Source organism: Lepidochelys olivacea (genome assembly GCF_965140295.1).
Source record: "Lepidochelys olivacea isolate rLepOli2 genome assembly, chromosome: 1".
In the NCBI taxonomy this organism is placed as follows: domain Eukaryota; kingdom Metazoa; phylum Chordata; order Testudines; family Cheloniidae; genus Lepidochelys; species Lepidochelys olivacea.
In genome coordinates, this window is record NC_140411.1 from 259,409,567 (window position 1) to 259,435,985 (window position 26,419).

General features: G+C 45.8%; 1 long non-coding RNA gene across 1 annotated transcript in view; it reads right to left on the reverse strand.

The window, feature by feature from the left end:
• Positions 1 to 1,468: 1,468 nt before the first annotated feature.
• Positions 1,469 to 26,419, reverse strand: part of LOC311516324 — a 28,369-nt gene continuing 3,418 nt past the window's right edge. Inside the window, exons 2-3 of the long non-coding RNA XR_014710381.1 lie at positions 4,126 to 4,267; positions 1,469 to 2,439 (exon numbers count right to left, since the gene is read on the reverse strand). This is a non-coding gene — a long non-coding RNA (uncharacterized lncRNA). The remainder of the gene's footprint in view (positions 2,440 to 4,125; positions 4,268 to 26,419) is intronic.

Genomic DNA, 26,419 nt, shown 5'->3' on the forward strand with positions numbered 1-26,419 from the left:
AAAAGAGAGTGAGAGAGAAAGAAAACTGCCCAGCGGACTTGGTAAGAATTGTTGTCTGGGCCCGAAGCGGATGCTGCTGCAGCTGGGGAGGATGGGCCAGGACGGAGCCGCGACGGGGCTGCAATGCGCCTTTATGTTGCTCATTCAGGTTCTGATCTGTGAGCCCAGTTTCAGAGGCTGGAATCCACAGGTGCCAGAGCTATTCATGGGTGGGTGGGTAGGTCTGTGCACATGCGAGGGGGGGAGAGGGCAATGGTTCTCTATCCTGACCTTCATTTAGTCTGAACCTGAGATTGTGAGAGGTATGGCTCCTCCTCAAAGCACTAGGGGCTCTTTAATTCATTCCAAACCCCATCATGAGCAGTATCGGGGGTTCCTTCTCACATTAGTGAGGCTGTTTACACCTAAGCCGTGTGTATGCTGGGATTTTTGCCCCTAAATTTCCCACCATTTCTTGCACTGATGCAGCTCCACTGGTGTTACCAATGGTGGGAGTGGTAACATAGGCAAAGTGCTGGTAGCCACTGGCATTTTCCCCACCATCTTGGCTAGACCTGCTGTGTGCAGCGTTAGACAACAATGTGGTAGAAACTCCAGTGGCCACAGGAGCCTTGTCTGCATTAGTGTTCCCACCATTACTACCACTGGTACAGCTGAACCAGTGGGAGCAATGGTAAGAAATATTCAGCCAAAAACCTAGTATAGACACAGTCATAGCAAAGTACTGCGGATTTCCTTCTCAGACTACCAGGGCACATCTACCTAATCAGAAACCCTCCACAGTTACCCCTGTGAATCATGAGAGGTACCAGTGTAATATAAAGAGTGGACCTGTAGAAAGAGGGTCAGGTTCCAGGAGGCACCGCATTCAACCTGGCACCTGGGACTCAGGAATGCGAGATGAGTCCAAACTTCTAACTCTCAAACTCTAAAGCCCATGCACATAACACTGGCCACTCAGTCTCATCTTACTTAATAAAGATCTCTTTCCTGCAACTCTGCCTGAGGCCTCTCTGTCACATCACTTATTGCTAGTGAAGATTTCCAGGTATTCTTGCACCCAGGCTAAACCCATCTCTCATTGCTTGGTCTCCTGCACCTTAGTAGGATATACACAAAATACTGGAGTCTCATATCTGGAGTCTGATTCCCCCTTAATCCCACTTCGCCATGAGTGGTATCAGGGGTTCCTTCTCAAACTACTGGAGGCACTTTCATCAGTGTATCCCACCCAGACCCCAACACTATTGGGAGTGGAGCTTAGCTCTGACATAATACCAGCCCTGCTACAGAAGAATTTCGGCTAAAGTTAATGTAACTCTGCCTCATGCATTCATAGCGCTGTTTCTTGGGGAGCATGTGAAAAGTTTTGATACTGGGGCTCTACCACTGTGATGCTTCAGGGGATTCAGGGTTGGTATCATAGGGGACCCCCTTCATACAGACACGTTATTATAAAGCTCTGGAATATGAAATAAGTAATATTTAATAAATGTTGCTTACTTGATTAAAATTAAACAGATTCTCCTCCCCAGTGTAACCTTAACATGGAACAATGAATAGTCCAGGTGGGAACAATGAGATGATCCAAATGGTGACAATGGAAGAGTCCAGTAGTGATTAGCTCTGTAACCTGAGGCACGCTCCCTCGATTCTCGGATTGGAACATTCAGGTCAGCCCCATGACCCACCTCTCCTACCCCATACTGGCTGCTTTTGTCACAGTACTTGTCTGTTCTGCTTCTCCCCATTAGGAGACTCCACCTGAATATGACACTGGCTTCCTCCTGCAGTGACTCCTGTGTGTTCAGCTGGCCCTCTGTCATCAGCTTGACCTCACAGACATGAGGGAGGTTAGGATGGGCAGAGAGTGAACAACTCATGTCTCCTACCCCTATGCTGCCTTCTCATATAGACATCCAAGGGAAATTGCCCTTACCCCCCTCCAACTCAGTGACAGAAGGTTAATGGGGGATTTCAGAGTTCTGATTCTGCGGAGTTATGGTGTTTTCCAAGGAAGTGTCTAGTTTTGTGGGGAATTTAACAGCAACCTTGAAACGGAGTGGGATTTGGATGGGTGGAGCAGCAAAGGGAGGTGTTGGATGGATAAGCTGGAACCAATGAAAATCCCTTATTACAAATCAATCAATAACCAAAGAGGAAAATTAATGCTCAATATGCACATGAAGGCGGAACACCTTTCTCTGCCCAGATAAAATGTGAAAGACCCTCTCTCAGTCCCTTGGCTCGCAAAATTATTTGGGATGGGTTCAACTCTAGCCTTTCCTACTATAGTCTTTTGGAGCAGAAGCAGGGTTGAAGAAGACTCCAGGAACTTTCTGATGGAGAGATATTTAACCTCTCTGTTTGGCCAAGTTTTCTCTGTCTCTGTGGTGATGTTTCCTCTGCTTTTCAAAGTGTTTGTCCTGCCACAAGTTCCTGTTACACACAAAAGAGAAAATCAACAGAAGGTTCCTTCTAGTGCTCAGGAATTCACCAATGAACCACCCTGGGAGCACCAAACTCAACAGGTCCTAGCAGCTACGGTGAGTAATCATTGGTAGGTCCTCCCTGGGGAATGCTTTGTCGAGCCATGCTGTGTCTGAATTTTTCCAGAGCCTATGGCACTGACACAACTTTGACAACTTTCAAGTGTCCCACTCCTATCACTAGGTTTTGCTCTCTAAATCTAAGGGAAGTTCACTTTGTTGCCAGCATTGATCCGGCAGTCCTTAAATCACTATTGGCACCAGGCTGTAAATTCTTAACCAGAGACTGCCTGAGAATTCCTAGTCACTGATCACACCATCCTGGACATTTTAAATCAAAGACAGCACTGGCCTTGAAGCTCTTTCCTGGAGACAGTGCAGACCTCAGATTTCTTAACCAGAGACCGCATCAGCATCAAGAGAACGCATGACTAATGGGGATTAACCCCTAAAGCTGTTTAACTTGAGGAAGTTTTGAGGGGAGTCACCCCTCATAAAGACCCGGTCCCCATGCTTGTTACACACAGTGACTAGAAGACCAAAGAGAATTAGCTCAAGGATTTCATTGCTGGTGGGCAGCATGCACTTGAGAAACTCAGCTTGAAAGTGGTACAACTGGATTGACCCATTGCAGGTGCAGGACTCCAAGCAGAGGAGGCAACAGTCTGCTATTGAACTACATTCCTTCTAGGTCTTCAGGAAGAATATCTCCGTATTAAGTTTGGTTTGTGCTCCCCATCATCTCTCCCCACAGGGGCCACCCTGCATTTATGATTATTTGGTCACCCCACAGGCCCAAAGACAGGGGTCCTATCACCCACTCCCCCTGTTCATCATCTGTTCACTTTCAGTTTGAATGGACACATGAACATTTCCTTCTTTCACACAATCCACTCTCTCCCCCCGCCCCCCCCAAGCAAAATCTCCCTCCTTCCCCCTCTTCTCTCTCTGGAACTTCCCTGCAGCTGCAGAGCTGGCCAGACAATCGGGTGTTTTAGAGAAATACATTTTTGGGCTAATTTGCCATGCATAAGTGTTTCTCTTACCCTTTAAAGGCAGGGAACAAAGAGCACATTCTCCAAGCGCTCTGCCCTGTTGTGAGCAGCCCTGCAGCTGTACAGCCTGTGCTATCCTCCGCTCTCCTGCTCCAGTCTCTGCTAGCTTTGTAAGGAGACGGGGCACTGCTTTTACCAGTCCCACCAAAGACCATGCCATCCCCTACCCGCTGTTGTGTATTTCTTTTTGTTTGGAAAGCCAAACAGAGCAGGTGGGGAAGGAAGGAGTGTGATAGCATCATCTCCCCGCGTAGGGTGACCGCATAAACCTTTATTTTAAAGTGAAATCCCTTATTTTAAGAGAGATCCTTTATTTGAAGGCATATCCCTTACTAGTGTCTAATGTCCCACATCCTGTACCAGGTTAATGTTAGATGCAGTTTGCCTCATGTCTGTCAACAACAATCATGCAAAGGATCATATATAGGCATGCAAATGGACGATATTATGCTGTGTATGATTTTGTATCACCAGTGAGTCATGGTGAGGTACTGACCATTAAAAATCAGCTTTGTCCTATATTTTTCAGCGTTGTCCTTTACTTCCTTAAAATGCAGGTAGGCGGTCACCCAACCCCCTACCTTGTTAGTCTGCAGGGAAGGCGAATTTTTCTTCTTCATGTTAGGATGCTGAGTGGTGATAGGAGTTGATCCAGCAGATTGGCACATGCAGAGGAAGAACAGGTTCTGGTTTGAGTGCCTCACGATTGGCTCAGCCCACAGGCTGGGAAAGGGAGAAAGTTTGGATTAGTTGGGATCTGAAGGACCAAATTCTAGATCCAAACCTATTATCAATATTTTTGGGGTTCATTTCAGAACTTCATATCCCTAGAGAGCAGCTTCTGACAAATGCACTCTGACCCAACTGGGCTGGTTTGATATAAGCCAAATGAGCCTCACTTTACCCCAGATACAGCCAAGCCAGCACAATCCAGTTCAACCTCATTGTCCCCAATCCAACTGTGATCCATTCCAGCCCATTCCAGTCCAACCTACATGCACTCAATCCAACCTAAGCCAATTTCAATTCAATCCAAGCTGGACCAGTCCAACCCAGTTTAATCCACCCTGACCAAACTGTGCCCAATGCAAGCTGTTCTGATTCATTCTAAGGGCCTCATCCAAAGCCCATTGAAGTTAAAATATACCCGAGTTAACTGGATCAAACCCCGTCTAATCCAGTCCATAGCAACTGTGCCTAAAGAATTCCAACGCAGGTCATTGATCCTACCTAGTGTAATGCATTCCAACCCCATCCTATCCAATCAATGCATTCCAACCCCATCCTATCCAACCAAGTCCAACTCAAAAGTCTAATCCAATAAAAGTATGAACTGTGGTGATTGCCCTGGTTGAAGGACTAACGCCAAGACAGGTTCAAACTCTGAGATGCTTTAATGTATGTTTATTTATTAAAGTAACCACTACCATCAGAACCAGGATCTGTCCTGCAGGACTGGATCAGCACGACCGTTACAACATAAGAGATCTAGAGGCTTTCCTCTCTCCCTGATATGTTCAAACACATCAATATGGATCCTCCAAACCCTTCTGGTTACTGTGCTGATACAGTACCCACCACTCCATCTGTAATCCTCTCTGATACATTGGGACTATTATTTCTTTATGGTTTGCAGAAGAGCTCATAGACTCAAATCAGGAGCGGGGCCACATTGTGCTGGGCACCATCCAAACACACAGGAAATGTAGCCCTTGCTCCAGAAAGTTTACAAATTAATTTAAGAGGAGTTGCAAGCAGTGAGTGCAAGAAACAAATGGAATAAATGGGGGAGGACAACAAAGGTAACAGCAATAAAACCAGGGGTCTACATAGGCTGGCAATCTGCACAACTTGGTGTTTTATTTAAAATTATTTAATTATTTCCGCCATGTTGTCCTTGATTGGTTCTGGCACAGCATCACAGAGCTTTCCCGTTTCCCTCCTATTATCTTGGTACAGCGCAAAGGAACTGTCAATCCCTCTCTGATAGCCTTTAGCACAAAGCCCATCTATCTCTCCCCAATCAGTTGTGGTACAGACCCACAAAGCCCGCCAATCCTCCCCAGTTGGTACTGTCACAGTGTAAGGCATCTCATCAATTCCTCCCCTAACGACTCTAGCCTAGTCTCATGTCTCGTGCTGTAGACATTAACCCTTTACATTATATATGTATTTGGAAGAGAGCTTATTTTGAACATAGTTAATAAATGGGAGGTAATCACTTAGCTGCCTCCGGTTTTATAGAGCATATGGCCTCACTGAGAGACTGAGGGGGGAGCGTCTGAATCAGGGGGATCTTTTAGGGAAACTGTCGCTGGATTGCAACCCAGAAGGTTCATCTGGGTTCAGTTCCCACTTTTCCTCCTCGCTCACTGGATGGCTGTATCTGGGCAGCCAGCACTGAATTATGTCTATATGAGACTTTGATCTACCAGAATCTCAGAGTCATGACTTATCCCAATTCCTGCCCCGTCAAACTCCTTTCTAGCCCTCCGGCTCCAGGGGGATCCCTCCACCCTGTTCTGTCTGTTATAAGGTGGCAGTTGAATACTGCTCTCCTCTTGCTGGAGAGGTGAGTGGGATAGTAACTTGGTCCTCTGTCATGTAACCTGTGTAACCGTGACCCAAGTCATGTGACTGGGAATAGGAAATAAAGTTCAGCAGCTCCCATGTGTGTTTCAGATCTTTCTCTCATCTCCAGAGTTCCTTCTGTTCTTCATCTTCTTTTACCCACCTGGTCTCAGTGGCTTCTTCTTCTCCCCTCTCCCATCTGACTGTACCTAATTTCTAGTAGAGGAAGCCAAGTGTCAATGTACTCTGTCATTGACACAAACAGATCCATGAGTGAGTTGTCGATGCTGGTTGTGGATCCCTAGAGTCCAATGCTTTGTGTGTAGTTTCCAATTCCAACACCTCTGAACTCAGCAGGGTTGCCTGGTTGGAGGCATCTAATAACTTTGTGACCCTGGGGTCCCATTTCCTAGCGGTCCCTCAGTGGAGACAGGGCTTAAAGTCAGTCTTCTGGGTGACCCCTGTACATGTAGGGAGCACCATTGTGGGCTTGTCCTAGTACACGGGACCTGGATTTTAGTGATCTGAGGATCCTGCCTTAATCTGCCACTGTGAATAGGTTTGATGAGGGGGTCTTTGGGCTGCTGGAGATGCACTGGGCCACGACATTTCTTTGTTTCCTAACCTGGATCCCAGAAGACTGGTGGCGCAAAGAGTGGAATTTAGTGGCCTTGTAAATGACTCAGTCAGGTGTAAACAGGTAGGTGTAAACAAGCAGTGCCAAGAGAAGGCTAATCTCTGCAAGGGTCATAGAGGCAATCCCCATCAAACAAAGATTTACCAAATTCAGCATCCAAGGTGGGGTACAGTGGACAGGAGCACCTGACATCACTCTCTGACTCACCAGAGCATCATGGATTCCAGAAAGTCATTGAACAGTGTCCTCTTTGTGGCTGCAGGTGTTGACAGGTTCTGAAAGGGAAATTCTGCCTCATCCTCCTAGGGACAGCAGCCAGAAGGCATAATGTAAAAGTGTAGGAAGGGAGATCTTCAGGGCTTCAACGAGGTTTTCAAGGTGGGAGTGGAGAGGGAAACGATGCAGCCCAGGTGGTCAGAGTGGCACAGGTAGGGCTGATGCCAGCTGAGATGTGCCAACAAAAACACCCCAAGGCCCGGTACTAAGTTAGTAAGAGCAGAATGCCATTTCAGCCTCTGTGGTTAGAGTCACGGAAAAAAAGAGAGACAAAGCAGATCATGGGTAGGGCAGAGGCTAGGGCAGGGAGAGGGAGCCTGCATATTTATGTTTCCACATGATTTCCTTGGCTGTTTTCAAAGAGTTGCTATAACATGCTCATACACACACAGGAGTCCCATGTGATCTCTCATTTACGAAAGCAGTCTTAATGTAGTGCGCAGCCTGCGTCCTCTCATCATCCCACCTGACCTACATGTTTCAGGGACACACACTGCAATGCTACAGTCGACTCTGCTGAGGTACTTATGCCCAGGAGGGGAACAGTCTGTACTGTCACATGGTGGGATCTATATGCAGTTCCCTGCCTGGCCTGTTGCTCTCCTAGGACTGGCAGGGCATAGAGGTTCTGGTAGGCAAGAAGCTATTGCTCTGCACTGTCATGTGGGAAATGAGGTTTTATTTCTCATCTGGTTGTCTCACTTCCTGTAAGGGGCATACACCCAGGAGTCAGGCTTGCCCTGCTTTCCTAGGGCGTAGTGCTCAGCAGTGTCACATGACCCAGGGTCCTTTCTCTGTCACTCCCCAGGGCTGGGAGTGTTCTTTCTGATCCTGTGCTCGTGGCCCCAACCATGTCTCCCAGTGTCCACATGTGGGATATCAATATGACTTCAGCTTACTCTGATTTGCTCTTTGGATTGTAGGTCTCCCCCCTAGAACAGCATGTGATCAATAACACCTAATGAAAGAGGAAGCTTTGTTGGAAAGGGGTATTGTGGGGTTAATCCACTAGCCTCTCACTTCTGAAGATCTGGTCCTACCAGGGAGTCACTGGTGGAATGAGTGGTTTTGGCTTTCAGTCTAGTTCCAATTTATGCGTATCACAAACGCACAACACTTGGTGAAATTGGTCATCTCAGCTAACAAGAGGTCCAGGACATGCATAGCAGGAGGTGCTGTGTGTCAGAACTGAGGTGCATTAGCAGAACTGTCTGGGAGCTCAGGACTGGAATAATGGAGATTGGAATGGGACCGATTATCATAAAAATGTAGGATTAGAAGGGACCTCGATAGGTCATCTAGCACTAACTCAGTCCTCTGCACTGAGGCAGGACTAAATATTATATAGATCATCCCTGACAGGTGTTTGTCTAACCTGTTCTTAAAGACCTCCAGTGACAGAGATCCCACAACCTCCCTAGGTAAATTGATCCAGTGTTTAACTAGTGTTACCATTAGGAAGTTTTTCCTAATGTCTAACCTAAACCTCCCTTGCTGCAGTTTAAGCCCATTGCTTCTTGTCCTGTCCTCAGTGCTTAAGAAGCACAATTTATCACCCTACTTACAACAACCTTTTACGTACTTGAAGACTGTTATCCTGGCCCCTCTCAGTCTTCTCTTCTCCAGACTAAACAAATGCAATTTTTTTTAATGTTTCGTCGTAGGTCATGTTTTCCAGACCTTTAATAATTTTTGTTGCTCTTCTTCGAACTTCCTCCAATTTGTCCACATCTTTTGTCTTATTGGCAGAGCTGTTTTTCTCTGAGAAGGCCAGGACTTAGGGTGACCAGAGAGCAACTGTGAAAAAAGGGGACAAGGGTGGGGGGGTAATAGGTGCCTGTATAAGAAAAAGTCCCAAAAAACGGGACTATCCCTATAAAAACAGGACATCTGGTCACCCTACCACGACTCCATCATCCTCAGAAAGCCTATCCCGAGGTGGGAAAATTGAGACACTCCCCACACTGCCAAGATGTCTCCAGTCACCTTGCGAAGACTTCAGATGGAAACCTTCCTAAAGAGAATGGCTATCGCACATTTTCAACCTTGCTGTGGTCAGACCACCCAACCTCCTCCCCACCTCCCTTTCTGAAATAATTAATCCTGTCTTTAAAGGGCTGAAAAAATGGCACTGCTGCCCTCCATAAAATTCTCCTCCCGCTGCAATGCCTGGCCTGCCCCCGCAGTGAGTCACCTCCATGAAGGGTTAATTCAGCCAGGGCCTTTCACTCCAAGTTGTTTTCCAAGAGGCTGAGATAATAGTTCTCTTGTTACAAACATGGCTTCTGGGCATTTGGTGATGCTTTCCCTTTTTTCTCTGTAAACCACAAAGGAATCTTTTGTTCCTTTCTGAGTCTCTCTTACTCCCCCCACCCTGCTCCCGCCTTTTCCCCCATTGGCTGCCAAGTGACTAAGGAATGGCAAAAAATGACCATAGCGCAGTCATGGAGAATATTTCTCCAGCTCTCACTTGATTGGTGCATTAAGGAGCTCTGAGAAGGGCCCTACACCTTCCACTAGGCTTCTCCCAGTGATGCGGGTGGGGGAGTCAGACACACCAAGGTAGGTGATAGGTTGAGTCAGTCCAACATGCTTACAGGAATTTCATATATATAGTCATGGTGCCTGTCTGAGAAGAATCAAACGACAGGGACTAAGAACTGGCAAGAGTCCAGTAGTGGCCACATAGAGTTTAGATTTCTACAGGAACTTTGCATTTATTAAAACATACTGAATGCATAGAAAAGTCACTTGCTTTGTTCCATGCTTATTGTTCAGCTGTTTGGAAACAGGAGCTGCCACTCTTTGTTAAATGGATTGAAATGTCATCTCGTTCTCTCAGAACTCCCATCGGCATCTTTGAATCCCTGGTTGCAAAGCTATTGTGTACAAGAAGTCCCTACAGTGAAACCCTCAGTTTATGCTTTAGTATCTCTACAGATATCTCTTGATCCTGCCTCAGGGTTAGCTCTTCCATGGCTTCTTACAGATACAGCACCACCTCTCAAGTGGATAATGCCTCAGTGACTTCCCAAAGTTATCCTTCCGCCTCCCACATCAATAATACCTCAGTAACTCATCATGGAGATCCCTCTGCCTCCCACAGTGATAATGCCTCAGTGACTCCCAAGATATATCCCTCCACATCGGATGGCAATCTCAGTGATTCCACACAGATATTCCTCCATCTTCCACAGTGATAACATCTCAGTCATTCCTTAGTTATATCCTTCCCCTTCTCTTGGAGATAGTGCCATAGTGACTCTCCATATATATTGCTCCACCTCATATAGTGACCATGTCTTTGTCACTCCCCACAGACATCCATCTGCCTCCCACAAAGATAACACCGAAAGGTATGTCCACACTACAGAGCCTATGCTGGCAAAGCTGCCTAGTGTAGATACAGCTACACTGACAGAACTGGTTTTTCCGTCGGTGTAGAAACCCCACCTCTCTGAATGACGTTAACTATGCAGACAGAAGCACTCTTCTGTTGACACAGGGCTTGGCTACACTTAAAAGGCTGCAGTGATGCAGCTGTGTCACTGTAGCGCTCCAGTGAAGATGCGACAGGTAGGTAATCCATCACCCCAAGAGGCGGTAGCTATGTTGGTGGGAGAAGCACTGTCAACATAGCACTGTCTACACCGGGAGTTTGGTCGGTATCACTGCATTGCTCAGAGGTGTGGATTTTCCACACCCCATAGCGACGTAGTTATAGCAACATAAGTTGCTAGTGTAGACCAAGCCATAACTGTTGCATTTTGTTGGCATAGTTATGTCGGTCAGGAAATGTGTTTTTTTCCTTCACTGTTATTGTCTCCCATATAAAAGTCAAGCTCCTCATTCTTACCCTAAACTACTTTGCTTCTTCCTACCACACTGCTCTTTTTGCCTTTCCCTCCCCCAGTTGCTCTCTTCACTCATCTGACTCCCCCGTATCTCATGCCCTCCTCTGTGCCTTCTGTCAGGTAGTTAAATCAGTACAAAAACTGCATGTCACATCACTCATTGTAAAGCACCATGCCCCTCTATATAAGTAATTAATAATGAATAAATAATAAGCCTCTTCCCTGATCTGCCTTGATACTGTCTGAATGAATGGCCTCCCAGATAGAGCTAGAATTCTCTATATTACAGGGATGCCTCAAGGACCCAACACAGGGTGCTAGACGCTGTACAAACACAAAGCAAGAGGCAGGCCTTGCCAGGAGCATATCAGCTAAATAGATGAAGGAGTATTCTCTCCATTTTATGGATGGGGAAGAGAGGCACAAAAAGATGAAGTCATTTGCCTGAGATCACACAGGGAGCCTGTGGCAAACCCAGATCTCCTGAGTCCCAGTCTAGTACCTTAACTGTAAGACCATCCTTCCGCTCTAAGCTATGCCCTTCATCTCCATTGCCCGGTTCCTCATTGAATCTTCTTAGCTATCCCTCTGTCTAGGGATGGTGAAGCACGGAGAGTATTTTCTCCCTGCGTCTAATTCTCCTCTCACTTACACGGGTGTAAACCAGGGGTGACTCCCATGAAGTCAAAGGGGTGACTCAGTGAGAGGCTAATTAGGCCCTCTGTTCATGCTGGAGTGCCTGGGCTGTGCTCTATAAGGCTGCTCTCTGCTCCTCAGGGAGACCGTTAGGTAGGACTGTTCAAGTCACTTTCAGAAGATAACCTGCCATCATTTCATTTCCAGAGGAGGTGGATTATTGATTCCTATTTAGATAATTTTAGATGAATCAAGAAGTGGGGAGGTTGGGGGGGTCTAAATAAAGCCAATGAGATCACATGTTCCGTCTTTTTATTTGCTGTTCTTATTCCGCTTTCGGATAACAAGGCCTCCTTTCATACGGAACGGGAAGGGGATAGGGAGGGCGGGGAGAGGGGGGTGTCACAGTCACCCCAATGGCCCCCGGTCACTTCTCCACACTCCTTAATGTGATGTTCCCACTGTTGGAGAGAGAGAGAGAGAAAACAGTGATCTCATGATTCCAAAACTGACTCATGCAAACAACATCGGGGGGATGGGATGAGGGAGACAGGAAAGGAGCGTCATGTGGGTTGAAGGGATGAGTGTGCAGGGAAAGGGGCAAAGGGGATAGACATCTAGAGGTGAGAGGGATGGGGAGGGAAAGGGCAGAGGTGATGAGGGACAGAAGCAGAGAGACTGGAAGGAGATGGAATGGGGAAGGAGAGACAGGAAGAAGGGGCTGGGAGGACTGGGGTGGATGTGGTTTGAGACAGGGGGTCAGAAGATGAGGGAGGAGGGATGGAAGGCCTGTGGGGACAGGGTAAGCCAGAAGAAACTGGGAGACGGAGACAAGGCAGATGGGGCAGAAGCACTGGTGGCACAGGGTTAGAAATGACATCATGTAGAGGAGTTGAGGGCAGGGACAAAGATAAGGAATTGAGTGGTTAGGGATGGAGGGAAGAAGGCATTGGGACCTGGGAGGCACAGAAACAAAGGGTAGGAGGAGATAGGGTATAGGGATGAGGCATGGGTGGGGTGAGGAGAAGTAGATGTGGAACTGTAGGGACAGGAGCAGAAGGGGTAGATGAAAGCAGGCTGTTATTTCCTTCTCTCCATTAGCACTACAACATGTAATTAAAATCGGCAAGAGAACAAATTTGCCTCATTCCCTCAGGGCTGGTGAAGCCTGGGAACATTATGAAGACCAGGACTTATTATTTCCTTAGGGGGCTTCACATTGTCCTGTGGGGGGCAGGGGTTCTGGATTCCATTCCAATTTACATAATCTCACTCTGGTTGGTGGGAACTGTTTGAGCCTTCATTAGGCACAGTCAAGAACTGTGGTGTGTAGCCTAACCCAACCCTCCCCCCCCCCCCCCCGGCACAACTGTCTCCTTCCTTGCTTTTGCAGAAAGAAAATGGGGAAATGGAGCTAGGTAGAGTCAGCAAAAGAAGCCCTGGCTCCTGTACTTAGAATCATAGAATCCCGGGGTTGGAAGGGACCTCAGGAGGTCATCTAGTCCAACCCCCTGCTCAAAGCAGGACCAATCCCCAATTTTTGCCCCAGATTTGATTTAACTGGGAATTGGTCCTGCTTCGAGCAGGGGGTTGGACTAGATGACCTTCTGGGGTCCCTTCCAACCCTGATATTCTATGATTCTATGATCCCAAATGGCCCCCTCAAGGATTGAACTCACAACCCTGGGTTTAGCAGGCCAATGCTCAAACCACTGAACTATCCCTCCCCCCACCTGCCACCTTTGCCAGCTCCCATCTGGGAATACTTCCTGCCACCTTTGCCAGCTCCCATCTGGGAATCTGCCACCCAGCAGAGCTCATCCTGCGCACTGAGCGATCACAGCACAGCCTGTGCATTTCATCCCACATTGCGGGGTCAGTGCCTAATGACGCCATGTCACAAGGCCCATCTGGGGACTGTTTCTTTGTCCCCCAGAGCTGAGACTGGCTGCGCACTGGAATCCACCCATGAAAACCTGAGAACGTCCTATGGATTGTGGGACAGAGGTGAGCCCAGCTCAGCAGGGAACAATGGCTGAAAGAAAACAAGGTCCTCCTGAGCAACTACCTTTGGTGCCTGGCACGTCCATGAAGAGTATCCCCATTGGAGTCCAAACTGGCAGGGGGCACCCCACCCCTTTAAGTTGCAGCTGGTCAGGCCTTTGATATCTTCATTTCTTCAAGGACTGAGGTGTAGGGGTGCGGAATTACTCAAAAACGAAACTCCCATCAGGGAGGAAATCCCTGAGCCTCCGCAGTCGCGGCCTATTAAAGGAATTCATTACACTGCAGCCTCCTCCCTGCCACCCCCTACAAGGCAACTAATAGGTGACCCACTGACAGTCTCTGTCCATCACTCAACTCTGTGCACAATGGGGTAATTAAACCCTGACCCTTTGCTCTTTTTATCCGCTTCCTCTGTATGGAGGAGGAGAGGGGCAGGGGGCTCATGCTAAACCCTCCATCTGTAATGAGGATGTAAAGCTCAGGAAGGCATTGCTTTAAAACGAGACTGAGAGCAATGAGGAGAGACTCAAAGCATTGCCTGGAATGAAGCAGAGAACAGACTTTCCAAGCCCACAGCTCTGCTGGGGCACCCCAAGCCCAGCCCTCAACACTCCCTGCTATCCCCCACCCGCACCTCTGACAATGCTTCTCAATCTGGGCCATCAGCACCACTGGCTATTCTAGGCTTAGTTCTCCCCCACCCCCATGCAGTTCTGCCAGTGTAGATCATTCTTGGCTCGGCATATTACACAGCTCCGGCAATGCACCTGGATCCTGTCCTCAAGGACCCCTTGTTCTGCCTCATGAAACCTGGAAAGAGGCAGAGAAGGGAGGGATGAGACTTCCCTGCCAGGATGCTGGGGTGTGCACGGCCATTTTGACTTGTCTCCACTGAGAAGTCTTGGGTGGTTGGGGTGCGGGGAGAGAGAGGTTCACATTCTGAAGCCCGGATGAATGAGGATGTAATCTCGGGCATAAGTGATGCTTGAGATGCCAGAAAATGAGGTTCTGGGCCACCCCCTGAAATCACTAGAAATGTACTAGAAACTGCCACAGCTTGACAAATGGGCTGAAATGACATGGAAATAAAAGAGACTGGTTTCCTTCCTACCCTGAGTGGAGAAGCCACCTCCCTCCCACGCACGAGCCAGAGGGGCCGGGGCCACCAGGAGAAGGGCATGATGGGTAGAGCAATGCCCCTGAACAATTGAGCACTGTCCCCAAGCACTGCACACCCCAGCCCTTTGAACAAAAGGCTCACACACAAGAGACCTGACTGTGAAGCTTCCATCCGCTTTCATCACTGACCCCCGGGGCAGCCAGGTCATGGGGTCAACCCACTTAAACGCCAAACTCAGCCAGAAATAGAGGCGGGAAATGGGCAGGGGTGGCCAAGTGCAGGGGTCCCAGGCATTTGAGGGGTTTTTTGACTAAGCCATTTAATTTGCTTTTTGTCAAAGACACATTTCCTCTGTAATAAAAATGGAGGGGAGGTCGCGGTGAATTACGACCCACGCTCAACAAGAGTCTTTTACAGTCTGGAGGTGAAAAAGGGCTGGAGTAATCGGACAAGTTAGAACAGACATGAGGAGGGCAAGCACTCTGCCTGCTTTCCCCCCCCACCCCCCAGCTCTGCCAGGGCACGAGTCCTGACCTGCAGTACCCCTCACTATTCCAGTTCTGGGATTGACAGACAACTCTGCCAGTGCCATTCAACCCTGTCCAACAGCACTCCCTGCTATCCCAGTCCTGGACTCCCACACAGCTCTTCCAATGCACCTCCTTCTTGGTCCGCAGATACTCCAGTTCTGAGGCTTCTCCTGAGCCATGCCATACAGTGCGATGGTTTAGTGAGCTACACACATGGAGTGGCTATGTTGACAATTACTTTTGTAACTCAAGCCAGGGCCTGGATTTTCCACCTGCAAGATTTGAGTAACTCCAGTTACATTTGGGCCCCTGGTTTCTCAAGATGATGGGTCAATGTACTAAAGTGCTTCATCACGCCCGTCCCTACTACATCACTTTTTCCTTCTCCCCTCTGCCAAAAAAAAAAACCCAAATACCTACAGAACAATTTGTAATACACAAATCCTTGCCATTCAGGAGAGAGACAGGTGCTCTAGATGTGAAGGAAAACAGCAGTGGGTTGGTATGATCATTTAGATAGCTTCCTTGTTAGTAGATGAGTGTGTAGATATCTGTACCTAGTTACACTACTTATGTGGATTTGCTGTCCATGTGATAAACTGCAGACATGTAGATAAAATACATCTATCATGCATCTTGTCCACTTCACCTGCGCTCTGCCCATTAATCCATCTCCTCTGGAAAAGCTTCTGACATTCAAAACCCCTGGGCGGCTTCAGAGAGATGAAACTTAAAACAACAAAAGATCACACTGCCACCAAAATACTCACTTTTCCCTGACAAATGTGAAATTTGCTCCCCCTCCCCCATCCCAAAAACTACACTGGTTTGAAGCTGAGGACAGCAATATTAAGTTCTGATTGATCTTGTGACTACAGAGGGCTAGAAATGGGAGCATCACATGGTTAGAAAGGGGGAATTCCTAGCTTGCAAATGGGACACACAGAACTTGCTTCTAACCTTGGAAGGTCTTGAGATATCAGTCTCTGAAGTCACAAGATGTATATGTTTAAGAAAGATTGTTTAGATCATTTTTAGAGGTGGTTTAAATGTATTTTTTTTCTCCTTTCTGAGATGGACTCATAAGCCTACTTTATACACCACATTCTACACTGAAAAGGTCAATGCCACCTTGTCACTGGCTGATTCTTCTCTACACCCTGTAGAGGCTTCTCCATGCATCTGGGGCACACTGGTGGGGAGATGCAGAGACTGGGCTGGAGGAATGAGTGGGTTAAGGCCAGAGAGGATGCTCACCGTCTCCTCTCCAGCCCCAGAGAAAATCCCCCAAGAGGATAATACAGTCTCAGAGTTGAGAATTTAGGTGCATAAGTGAGCTCAAATTTGGCAACGCTGACTTTGAGCTGACAGTCTAGGGTGACCAGATGTCCTGATTTGATAGGGACAGTCCTGATATTTGAGGCTTTGTCTTATATAGGCGTCTACTACCCCCCCCACCCCGTCCCGATTTTTCACACTTTCTATCTGGTCACCCTATGACAGCCATCCATCCAAGACTGAGGTATCGGAAAGGCAAAAAGAAATGTGAGACCCAACAGAGAGGGATGGGTCCACTGCAGAGAGAGCGAGAGAGAAATTTGGGGGGCATCAGGATAACTAGTCTAAGGACGTGATTTGCTTGCAGAACCTTTATTACTGGTGATTAAGTGCAAGCAGAAAAGAAGCCAGCTTGACTCTCAGAACCCAGCGTGAGTTTGCAGAGCTGACAGCTTGGGAGCATGTGGAAACCGCTTTATTTGTAACCTAACCTGAGCCCATTTGATCTGGAAGCTATAGAGAGACAATAAAAATGGAGCAGAGCTGCACTTTAAGTCTCTGTCCCTACAGTTAATAATCAGGCCCAGCCTTAAGCACGAGCAATACAAATGGTCACTTTTTGGGACTCATTATCCCATGCAAATTCTGCTACTTGTCTTCCCTCTTAGTAGCAGGACAGAGGAGGAGGGAACACCACACTGCTATCTTTCCAACCCCTTACTCTAGCAGCGAAACCAGGTTGGGAGGGAATTTGTGCTCTGATCTCCTCTTCTGTCAGTTTGGTGCCCTGCCAGTCATAAGGCCTGCTGTGCTAAACATCCAGTAATGCCACACAAAATGATTTTCACCGATGCATTGTGCAAGGGATATTATTCCTCTTGCAATACAATAACAGTCATAAACCCACAATCAGCAAACCATATTTCTTTGATAATGCACACTCGTTTGTCTTCATGGCACCGGGAGTTCTCAGGAGTGTCCACAAGATGGAACTGTTCCCATAGAAATGAAACACCAACCTCCCAGGGGAGGTGGCCTGTCAGTCACCTTTTTCTCTCTAAAAAGAAAAGGAGGACTTGTGGCACCTTAGAGACTAATAAATTGGTTAGTCTCTAAGGTGCCACAAGTCCTCCTTTTCTTTTTGCGAATACAGACTAACACGGCTGCTACTCTGAAACCTTTTTCTCTCTGTTATTTGGCTATGTTTCATGGAGCAAGAAGCAACAAGGATCTTGTGTATGTAATAACTTCCCAGTTCACTTCTCTGTAAATCAGGAAGTGTCAAGAAAAGTTCTAACCCATCTTTTTGAATGCATACTTTTTTCTTTTTGCAAAGGTTGCAATTCAGATACCCTCCAGTCTTCCTTATAGCCCTAAATTTACCCCTAGCCTTCAGATGCCAAAAAAGTTCCCTGCAGTGAGCTTATTGACTAAAGAAAATGGCTTTTAGAAAACACGTTTGCATTACTAGAAGCTAATCCTACACCCTTGCAAGCTATGTGCTCTATTATTTTAAGAAAAATTCAACGTTGCATTTCTATAACTCCTTCTATCCTTGTATCTCAAAGCACTTTACAAGCATGATTCAATTAACCCTGCCAATGCCCCGGTGAGGTAAGGAAGTACTGTTTGCCCCATTGTACAGAAGTGAAAAGAAACAGACAAAGAGAGGTGAAGTGACTTGCTTGGTCGTTGACCTAAGATTGAACAGCAATTCAGTGACAAAGCTGGTAATAGTATCCAGATCTCTTGAGTGTTGTAACAGGTGTGATCATACGTACTACTAGGCAGCCACTTCTCTGGGAAAGGTGTGATTCAGTGTTTCTGAGGGGGACTGGGAACTACGTGGTTCTAATGGTATCATGAAATAAAGCATGATCCAATGAATCGGGCACTGGACTGGGACTCAGGAGATCTGGATTCTATTCCTGTTTCTGCCAATGACTTGCTGTGTGACCTTGCACATGTCATTTTACCCCTCTGTTTCCCATTTTCCTGTCTATTTGACTGTAAACTCTTTGGAGTTGTTAGGTGGTGTGTCTTCTTATGTATTTCTACAGTGCCCAGCCAGGAAAACCCTAGTCGCAGATGGGGTCTCTCTTTGTAACATTAATATAAATAACTACAATAACACAATTAGCCCCACTGGTCCTCCTGGGGTTACTCTCAAGTTAAAAAAAAAATCAAGTACATTGTTAAACTTCATTAAACATGATCAGTTATTTTAACCTAAGAACTGAAAGGAATTTGAGTGGTGAGATTTGAATAAGAAAATGCTTTCCCAAGTAGAAAAGATTCCTCTCATGGGGCCATAGTTGCAGCTGGAGAGCATTGAAATCCATGGAGCTATGCAGTTTATATCAGTTGAGCATTTCACCTTTAGATTCTAGGGGTGAAATCTTGGACTCATTTAAGTCAATGGTAAAACGCCCACTGATTTTAGTAGAATCAGGATTTCACTCTAGTTATTTCTGAGATGAGAGGAGATTCTGGTCAGAAGTGTGGAGCATCTGCTCATTCTGGTTAACTTGGAAACCAAATCACTTCTCTTACACCCAGGACAGAAAACTCATTCTTAACCTCTACTTATTGTCACACATTTACTGCAGCAGTGTGAATGGCTACACCTTCAAGTGTTTTGATCAGTATGGTTACCAGGTTCAAGTAACTGCAAGAAAGACATTATACACTCAGGAAGGGAGAGGTAATTATCATCAAGTCCTTGTTCCTGGTCAGAGAGGAATTTTCAGATCAAAGACTCTTTCTTCTTTGCTTTGTGTCACAAAGTCAGATTTGGTGTCAGAGTCTTCTAGTTCTTCAGAAGTTGGTCAATGGCTGGAAGAAATGACATATGATGCAACAAGCTACTGTAGTCTACAAAATCAAAGAATTCTTTCAATTACTGAACCCTCTCTGCAGAGGTAGATAACTCATTGAAACATCTGACTGTTAAATCCTTCTGCATCCTAGAGAAGAACCTTGTATGAAAACTTGACAATTGCCATTCTACACATGAAAGTTGCAGTAATTTTGCATACAGCTGTGCTGACTGGCTTTCAACACATTTCTCTCCATAGGTCACTGCTGCACTGTCAGCAGCAGACACCATTGTATTAACCAGTTTCAAAGACGTCTCTCCCAGTTTTACACTGACTCTGTGGAGAGATGGCATCTGCACTTTCATCTGCATTATCAATCCAGATTTTTTTCACAATCACTGTATCTTTTGGAAAATACCTCCCTGTTAAAGGGAACCATTTTAAATTACCTTTATTTGACATGCCTTGCAAGTGAAAATGGGTTGCTCTCTAGCTATTAAAGACCACATCAGAAGTATTGAAAATCATTTGCCACAATGTTCTCACACATTGTGTACCCCCAGTGAATTTCCTTATTGATTTTGGATTCCACAGATGCTTTGGTGAAAGTGCAGTCCATTGATAAATAACTGTGGTAGCAAAACACTAAATGGTGGAAATATGCAGCTTGAGCTGCTGCTATTTTGTCCTCTTTTGTGGAATCTTCAATAGAGATGTAGTTAGCAATATTTTCTTTTGTTTTTATTTAACGGCAGTTGACTGCTTATGTTTATCTGATTTCACGGGGGAGGGGGGTGGGTTAATTAGAAAAGCTCTCCACTCCCAACCAACAAAAATACTCCTAGACATGCCAATACCATCACACCGAGTTATCCATTATTTGAATTCTGATTCCAACATCCACTGCTCTCTGCACATGCTAACAATCCCTGCTACCGTCTTCTTCTGGGACAGCAACATGAAAAATGTTAGGTCACTTTTCCATTTTCTTGAGCTTCCAGCGATCCCTCATACAAATATCTTCTACAACTTAATAAAGACTGAACCCCAATCAATGGAATGATACAGCAGGTTTTCAAAGTAATTTCCACCGAAACCCATTTAATTTCTAAAGCATATTATTTAATTTCAATAGACTGTCCTGTGACAGTGCTAAAAATATAACCTGAATCACTTTCTTCTAACACTGAACAGGAAAGTGCATTAGAAATAAGGAAAGCAGCATTATCCCTACAGCTACTCTGCCTCTGTTCTTCACTGTCCAGCTTCTGTCTAGAGCCTTCCTTAGCCCCTTCTTGCTTGTTATAGATTTAAAGAAACAGTACACATACCCACATGTAAAACCCAATCGTTTTTAACCCTACTCAATGCTATATAGCATGTTTTCATAATGGAGTGCAGCTGGGAAACCTGACCACCAAGTGCTTGTGTTGAGCAGAAAGAGGCCAGTCCCAGTTCTGCCATAGTCACTCTTTAGTGGAAGGAGAAGGGCAAGGGTGGAACCAGCTTAAGGATGGGCTCAAGCACCACCTCTTCCCTTATTCCAATGAGGAGCAGCAAGGAGGTTAGAGGTGGGAGCCTGCTTCCTTGAGCTCTCAGCAGCCATGCTTGCATGCTCTCCAGTTGTATTGAGGTTAAACTCTTCAGTGTTACCTGTACTGTGTGAGAGAACAGGGCAGAATATGGCCAACTGGCCAAATCCGCCCAGATTAATCTGTCACTGACTGTGACACAGTCAGACCAGACAGCTGCAGCAGGGTCTGGGAAACAGGTGTTAGCCCTAGAATGCTAACGGCCCTTTTTCCTACAAGCTAGGAAGGAGTTACTTCAGGTCAGTTAGGGACACCTGAGTCCAATTAAGAGCTGCCTGAAACCTGTTAAAATTGCTGGGGCAGGGAAACAAACTGCTGCAAGGCTAGAGACAGAAGGGAGATAGGCTTCTCCAGTATGAGACTGCACCCTTCCCCCCATAGGGGAGACACCCAAAACCCAGTAGCTGTTTAGGGGAAGGACTGATACACTGGGACCAGTGACAGAATACCACCTGCCTCAGGGAGAGGGCCAGGGAAAGGTATTCCCTTTTTGTTTTGGTGCTTTATAGACTTTTTCCCCTTTGTTTGGCAGAGGAACACTTCTCAGACCTGCCCCAAAGCCTACCGGGAAGGCTCTGAGAAAAACCCCGAAAAGGGAAGACAGACATGCTCCAGAGTGGGGGCTGACTTACCCCAGGCCCTGTCCCTGCCAGAGGAGGGAGCGCTAAGCCTGGCAAGGCAGACAGGGTGCCTTGCCACATGACCTACTTGGAAGTATATTTTACTGCATGCAGAAACATGATGTACCTGATATTAATTTCCTTATATTTTAAAGGAGTAGGAAGTGATAGAAGTAACTTCTCCTGCACAAGGGATATTTTAGCATCCCACCAAGATCAGTCAGGGACAAGGGACATTGCCCTAAAATTTGACAATGGCAGTCCTGCAAAATTTGCGATGGCTGGCAACTCTAGTCTGTATATAATACAGGGACATCATTCCTTCAACTAACTGGCGCAGCTAAGACAGACATAGGGAAGACTTGTGTTGTGTAGCTGAACTTGTTTCACTTATTAGACCAGTACTTCCCAAACTTCTAAAACCTGCCCCTCCTTCAGGAAACAGAAAACCCTCCTCCACTCTGCAATCCTGACACCTATTGTTAAAAAGCCCACATCTTAATTTAGACACTTTCTGTGCCGCTGCAGCTAATCTTTTGTTCTCCCAGTCCGTACACATGTTTTGGAAAAGGCTAATGTACAGCTTTGATACTACTACTTTCTTACATGCTTTGCTGAACAGGGTGAAATGTGATTTCAATCAAGAAGTGGAAAATCTTGACTTAAATAATGGATTTTAATCAACTTTTCCATTTGTACTTCAATTATTTTCTAAAGAAAGGTGCATTCTCATTAGTTGCTATAACCATCAAAACATTGATTTACAACTAAATAGAGCCTTTACACTAGAGTTAGTACATCTTTTTGCTATTTAGGAGCGTACACTATATACATTTATTTAAGCAATTTTATAGCTTAATATTTTCAGATTCTTAATTGTACATTTTTAGTATGCTAGAAAATGGCGAATGATACATAATTCTTTGCTCATGATTTGTGTCAAGCTGCATTATGAGTAACTAGAATGTAATTAAACACAATAGTATATAACATGGATTTTTATTAAACAAAACAACCTTGTATGTTTTGGATACATAAACTTCTCTGATCAAAGCAGATTCACATTATCAACTAAATGATTTATTAAGGCAACAGAGGTATTAACTGTAGACTGTGAATTAAACTGATTATTTCAGGTCAGCCTGGGAAAATTTTCAAATATCCTTAAGTGAAAGTGACTGACTGGAGCTTACGTTCCTACTCGCGCCTGAGGCTACAGCTACACTAGAGTTTACAGCAGCGCAGCTGCATCACTGTAAGCTCTCTAAAGTAGCCGCTCTAAGACACGAGAGAGAGTTCTCCCATCAGCTTATCTACTCCAGCTCTCAGAGTGGCGGTATGCTTATTCACACCCCTGAGTGACATAAATTATGCCAATATAAGCTGCAGTGTAGACATATCCTTAGTCTCTTGAAAACAAGACAAGACTAGGTTATTTAGGCTGTCCTTAAGACTTTTAAAACTAATAGATCCTATCCCTTCCCTCTTCCATTTCTATACATAGATTAGAAGACAGAGACAAGTTTTCCTGCTTTTTCAACTCCCAACTGAACTTCTCAACTTTGAATGACTTATTACAAATGTAAAAAATATTCTTTGTGCCTGCAGAAGAGGCTACTGGTGTTGAAAGCTGGTTTAGCACTTCACCACACAGGTTCCAGGTGCTTAGCTAGTGACTTCCACAAGTTCAGTGGTGTGACTTTCTTTAAAATATCAGCAAACAAGTACTAATTGAATGGTTCACTTCCAGCCCGGAAATTTATTATGGTTGTGTTGACTGATGCATGATTATTAGTCATAGCAGCAGCATTTTCAGCAGTTAGACATCTACCTTGGTACTTTGGGTTGAGAACATGACAAGAAAATGAGGTAGAGTAAATGCTTGATCCATCTGATTCTTTACTGCCTGCAATTTAACTTTGTTGCTGGGTATTTTTCTTCAATGTCTCTTGACGTTCTTTCCAAATTTCAACAGCACCAGCAATATAGCAGCAATTTTTAGGTAGTTTGTCCAAGGCTATGGAACGAGGTTTCAGTATATCTTCTTCATTTCTCTTTAGTCCAGTGTTGACTATTTTATCATTTATTAGCACAGTAAAACATGGCAGGTAGTCCATAAGAATAGTGCAAAAATAAATGTACTAACCAGCTGATCCAGATTGTTCAGACATGTCAACATCATCCTCTTCAAAGTCATTTACCTTCTGAGGAGCACTTTTCATGTTTCATTTTGACAGCCAGGCTTTGTCTCTCTTTGCTGCATGGTTTACAGTAGTTGGCACAAGTTCCTTTTTTACCCAGAGGTACAGGAATTTCTTGAAAATATTCCCAGATAGGGTCTTTAAGACCTGCAGCCATGGCAGGTTTGTTTTTTTTTCCAGAGCCCCAGTGTTGAAATCAACACCAGAGACTGCCCTTTGAAGAATACTGATCCCTTCTTCACACAGTGTCCTGCGTTGATTCCAGCATTGCTTTCTGGTTGCACACACTGCTCCTTCTCCCTTGTTCCATAACTCCCCACCCCTACACCTAGGAAAAACAACAACTATCCAACACTTCTGCTCCTGTAACCCACCTGCCATTTGCACTGCAGTATGTTGTTTGTTTAGAGGGAGGGAGAGAGTTAAGATACAAAAAGAGAAATCCATTAATTTCTCATCTGTGTACACATGCAAGGAGACAGAGCGAGGCCATTTACTTGAAGTGCTGAGAAGCAAGGGCTGGTAGATACTGGGCAGATCAGTTTTTTCCGTGAGCTGCAGAGTAAATTTCCACGATGGTGGAGTCATAAATATTCATAATTTGAGAACTGAGCCAAACCAAGCTCAAGCAGGGAGAAGCTATAAAACAGGAGTATGAGACCACCCAGGAGGCTCAGTGGATGATCCTGATGAATATATCTGTTCCCAAACTTTTTTCCACCAAGGACCCCATTGCCATCTAAGTGTCCTAGAGCCCTTGTATTTTCTGTACATAAACTTCATGTTGTTCTAGGGTCTATACACTTCACTTTATTTGTAGTTCTTCCCCTCCTAAATGAAGGTATTACTTTCCTACCTTGTAGAAGTGTTGTAAGTCTTGACATATGTGGCAGAAAAAGTACTTCTAAACCCTCACAGGGAGGGTGTAGTCCTGAATGGGCAAGTACTGGTACTAAGAGAACACTCCCACCAGTGTGGGAACACCCCCATAAGCGTGACCTCTCATCACGGTGTGTGAGGTCATGCTGTGTGGAGGATGTCATTTTGAGAACAAAATGGGTGTCCATCATAAAGCAAAAGTGCAGGAAAGCTGTTTCAGCGTGTTCCAGTCCTGGCTTAAGGGATGGACCCCAGCACAAAGGTCTGGGGACCCCACTTTGGAAACCACTGAGATACAGGATAGTGTCTCCTGGAGTCCATTGCTGGGTCCCAATGCCTGTGATGACTTTGCCAGTTTCTTGCACTCAGTAGCACAGGCTCTGGGTGTCACAGAGTGTAGGGGAGTCCGGTCCCTGCACCCCTCTTCCTGGGATTCACTCTCAGCCAGCCAGTAAAATGGAAGGTTTATTGGACAACAGGAACGCAGCCTAAAACAGAGCTTGTGGGTACAACCATAGAATATCAGGGTTGGAAGAGACCTCAGGAGATTATCTAGTCCAACCCCCTGCTCAAAGCAGGACCAATCCCCAAGTTTTGCCTTAGATCCCTAAATGGCCCCCTCAAGGATTGAACTCTCAACCCTGAGTGTAGCAGGCCAATGCTCAAACCACTGAGTCAAGTCCTTCTGGGTTTTGTCCCTTTCCTGGGCCAGGAGTTCACCTGATTCCTTTATTCTCCAACCCTTTAGCTATTACCTTGCAGGGGGGAAGGGCCCAGACCATCAGTTGCCAGGAGACAGCGTTGGCCATTTATGTACACTGGCCCTTTGCTCTGCAACAATTACACCCCCTTATCCCACCACCTAGAGACTTAAGAAATGCATAGGGGAAACTGAGGCACCCCACAGCATTCAGAGGAAACATTAACAGTCCCACTTCGTCACACTGGGTAACCCACAGAATCAAGCCCTTAATACAGTACATGACATGACCTACTGTGCCATAGTTACAAAGCTTGACCTCAAAAGTTAGAAATCAGGGGGAAAACATCTTTCTTTACATAGAAAAGCAGCCTTTAACGCTACATTTTTTAGTAGAGGCTCATGGATTCAGCATATTTTTTATTGAAAAGTTTTGTGATAGGTTTTGTATAAATTTGGATTTCATTTTAAACAGGTTTATTTTTCATATTCATTTTTATAATTTAAATGAAATAAAAAAATCTGATTAAAAATTTTTTTTAATCATCAATTTTTATTCACCCTGCAGTGAAATAGTCATCAATGTTGAAACTAACAGTATAATCACTTGCATCCAAGTTAGCAACATTGAAATGGATAGACCAGTTCACACTTCAAAGCTGTTTCAGGATCTCTGAAAACATCTCTGCACCGGTTACCCTTGTATCACACTTTGAAGATTTTCTTTGCAAATGTAACAGCTAGAGCAGAGGTTCTCAAACTGTGATCCAAGAGCGTGCCTGGGCAGCTGCACACGAGAGAATGAAGGGCCACCCACCAAATTAGTGGAGTTGTGCAGGCATGGCTCCACTAATTAGGTGCCTGGACCCTGGAGAAGACACACATGTAAGGTGAGGTGGTGGCCTTGGGGGGGGGGAGGGGGGAAATAGGCAGTAGGTGGGAGGAGGCAGTGGGGTGAAAAGAGGGGGTGGGAGGAATTTGAGACATGCAGGGCGGTGGTGGCCAGAGAAGGAGGTGACTTTCCCCAGCTCCAGGGCTGCAGTTGCCAGGGAGAGATGGCCCTCCTTCCCAGCCTAAGCTCTGTGGCAGGGGAGAGACCCCCACTTCCCAGCCCAAGCTTCGGGGCTGCCATGGCAGGGGAGAGCGGGCACATCC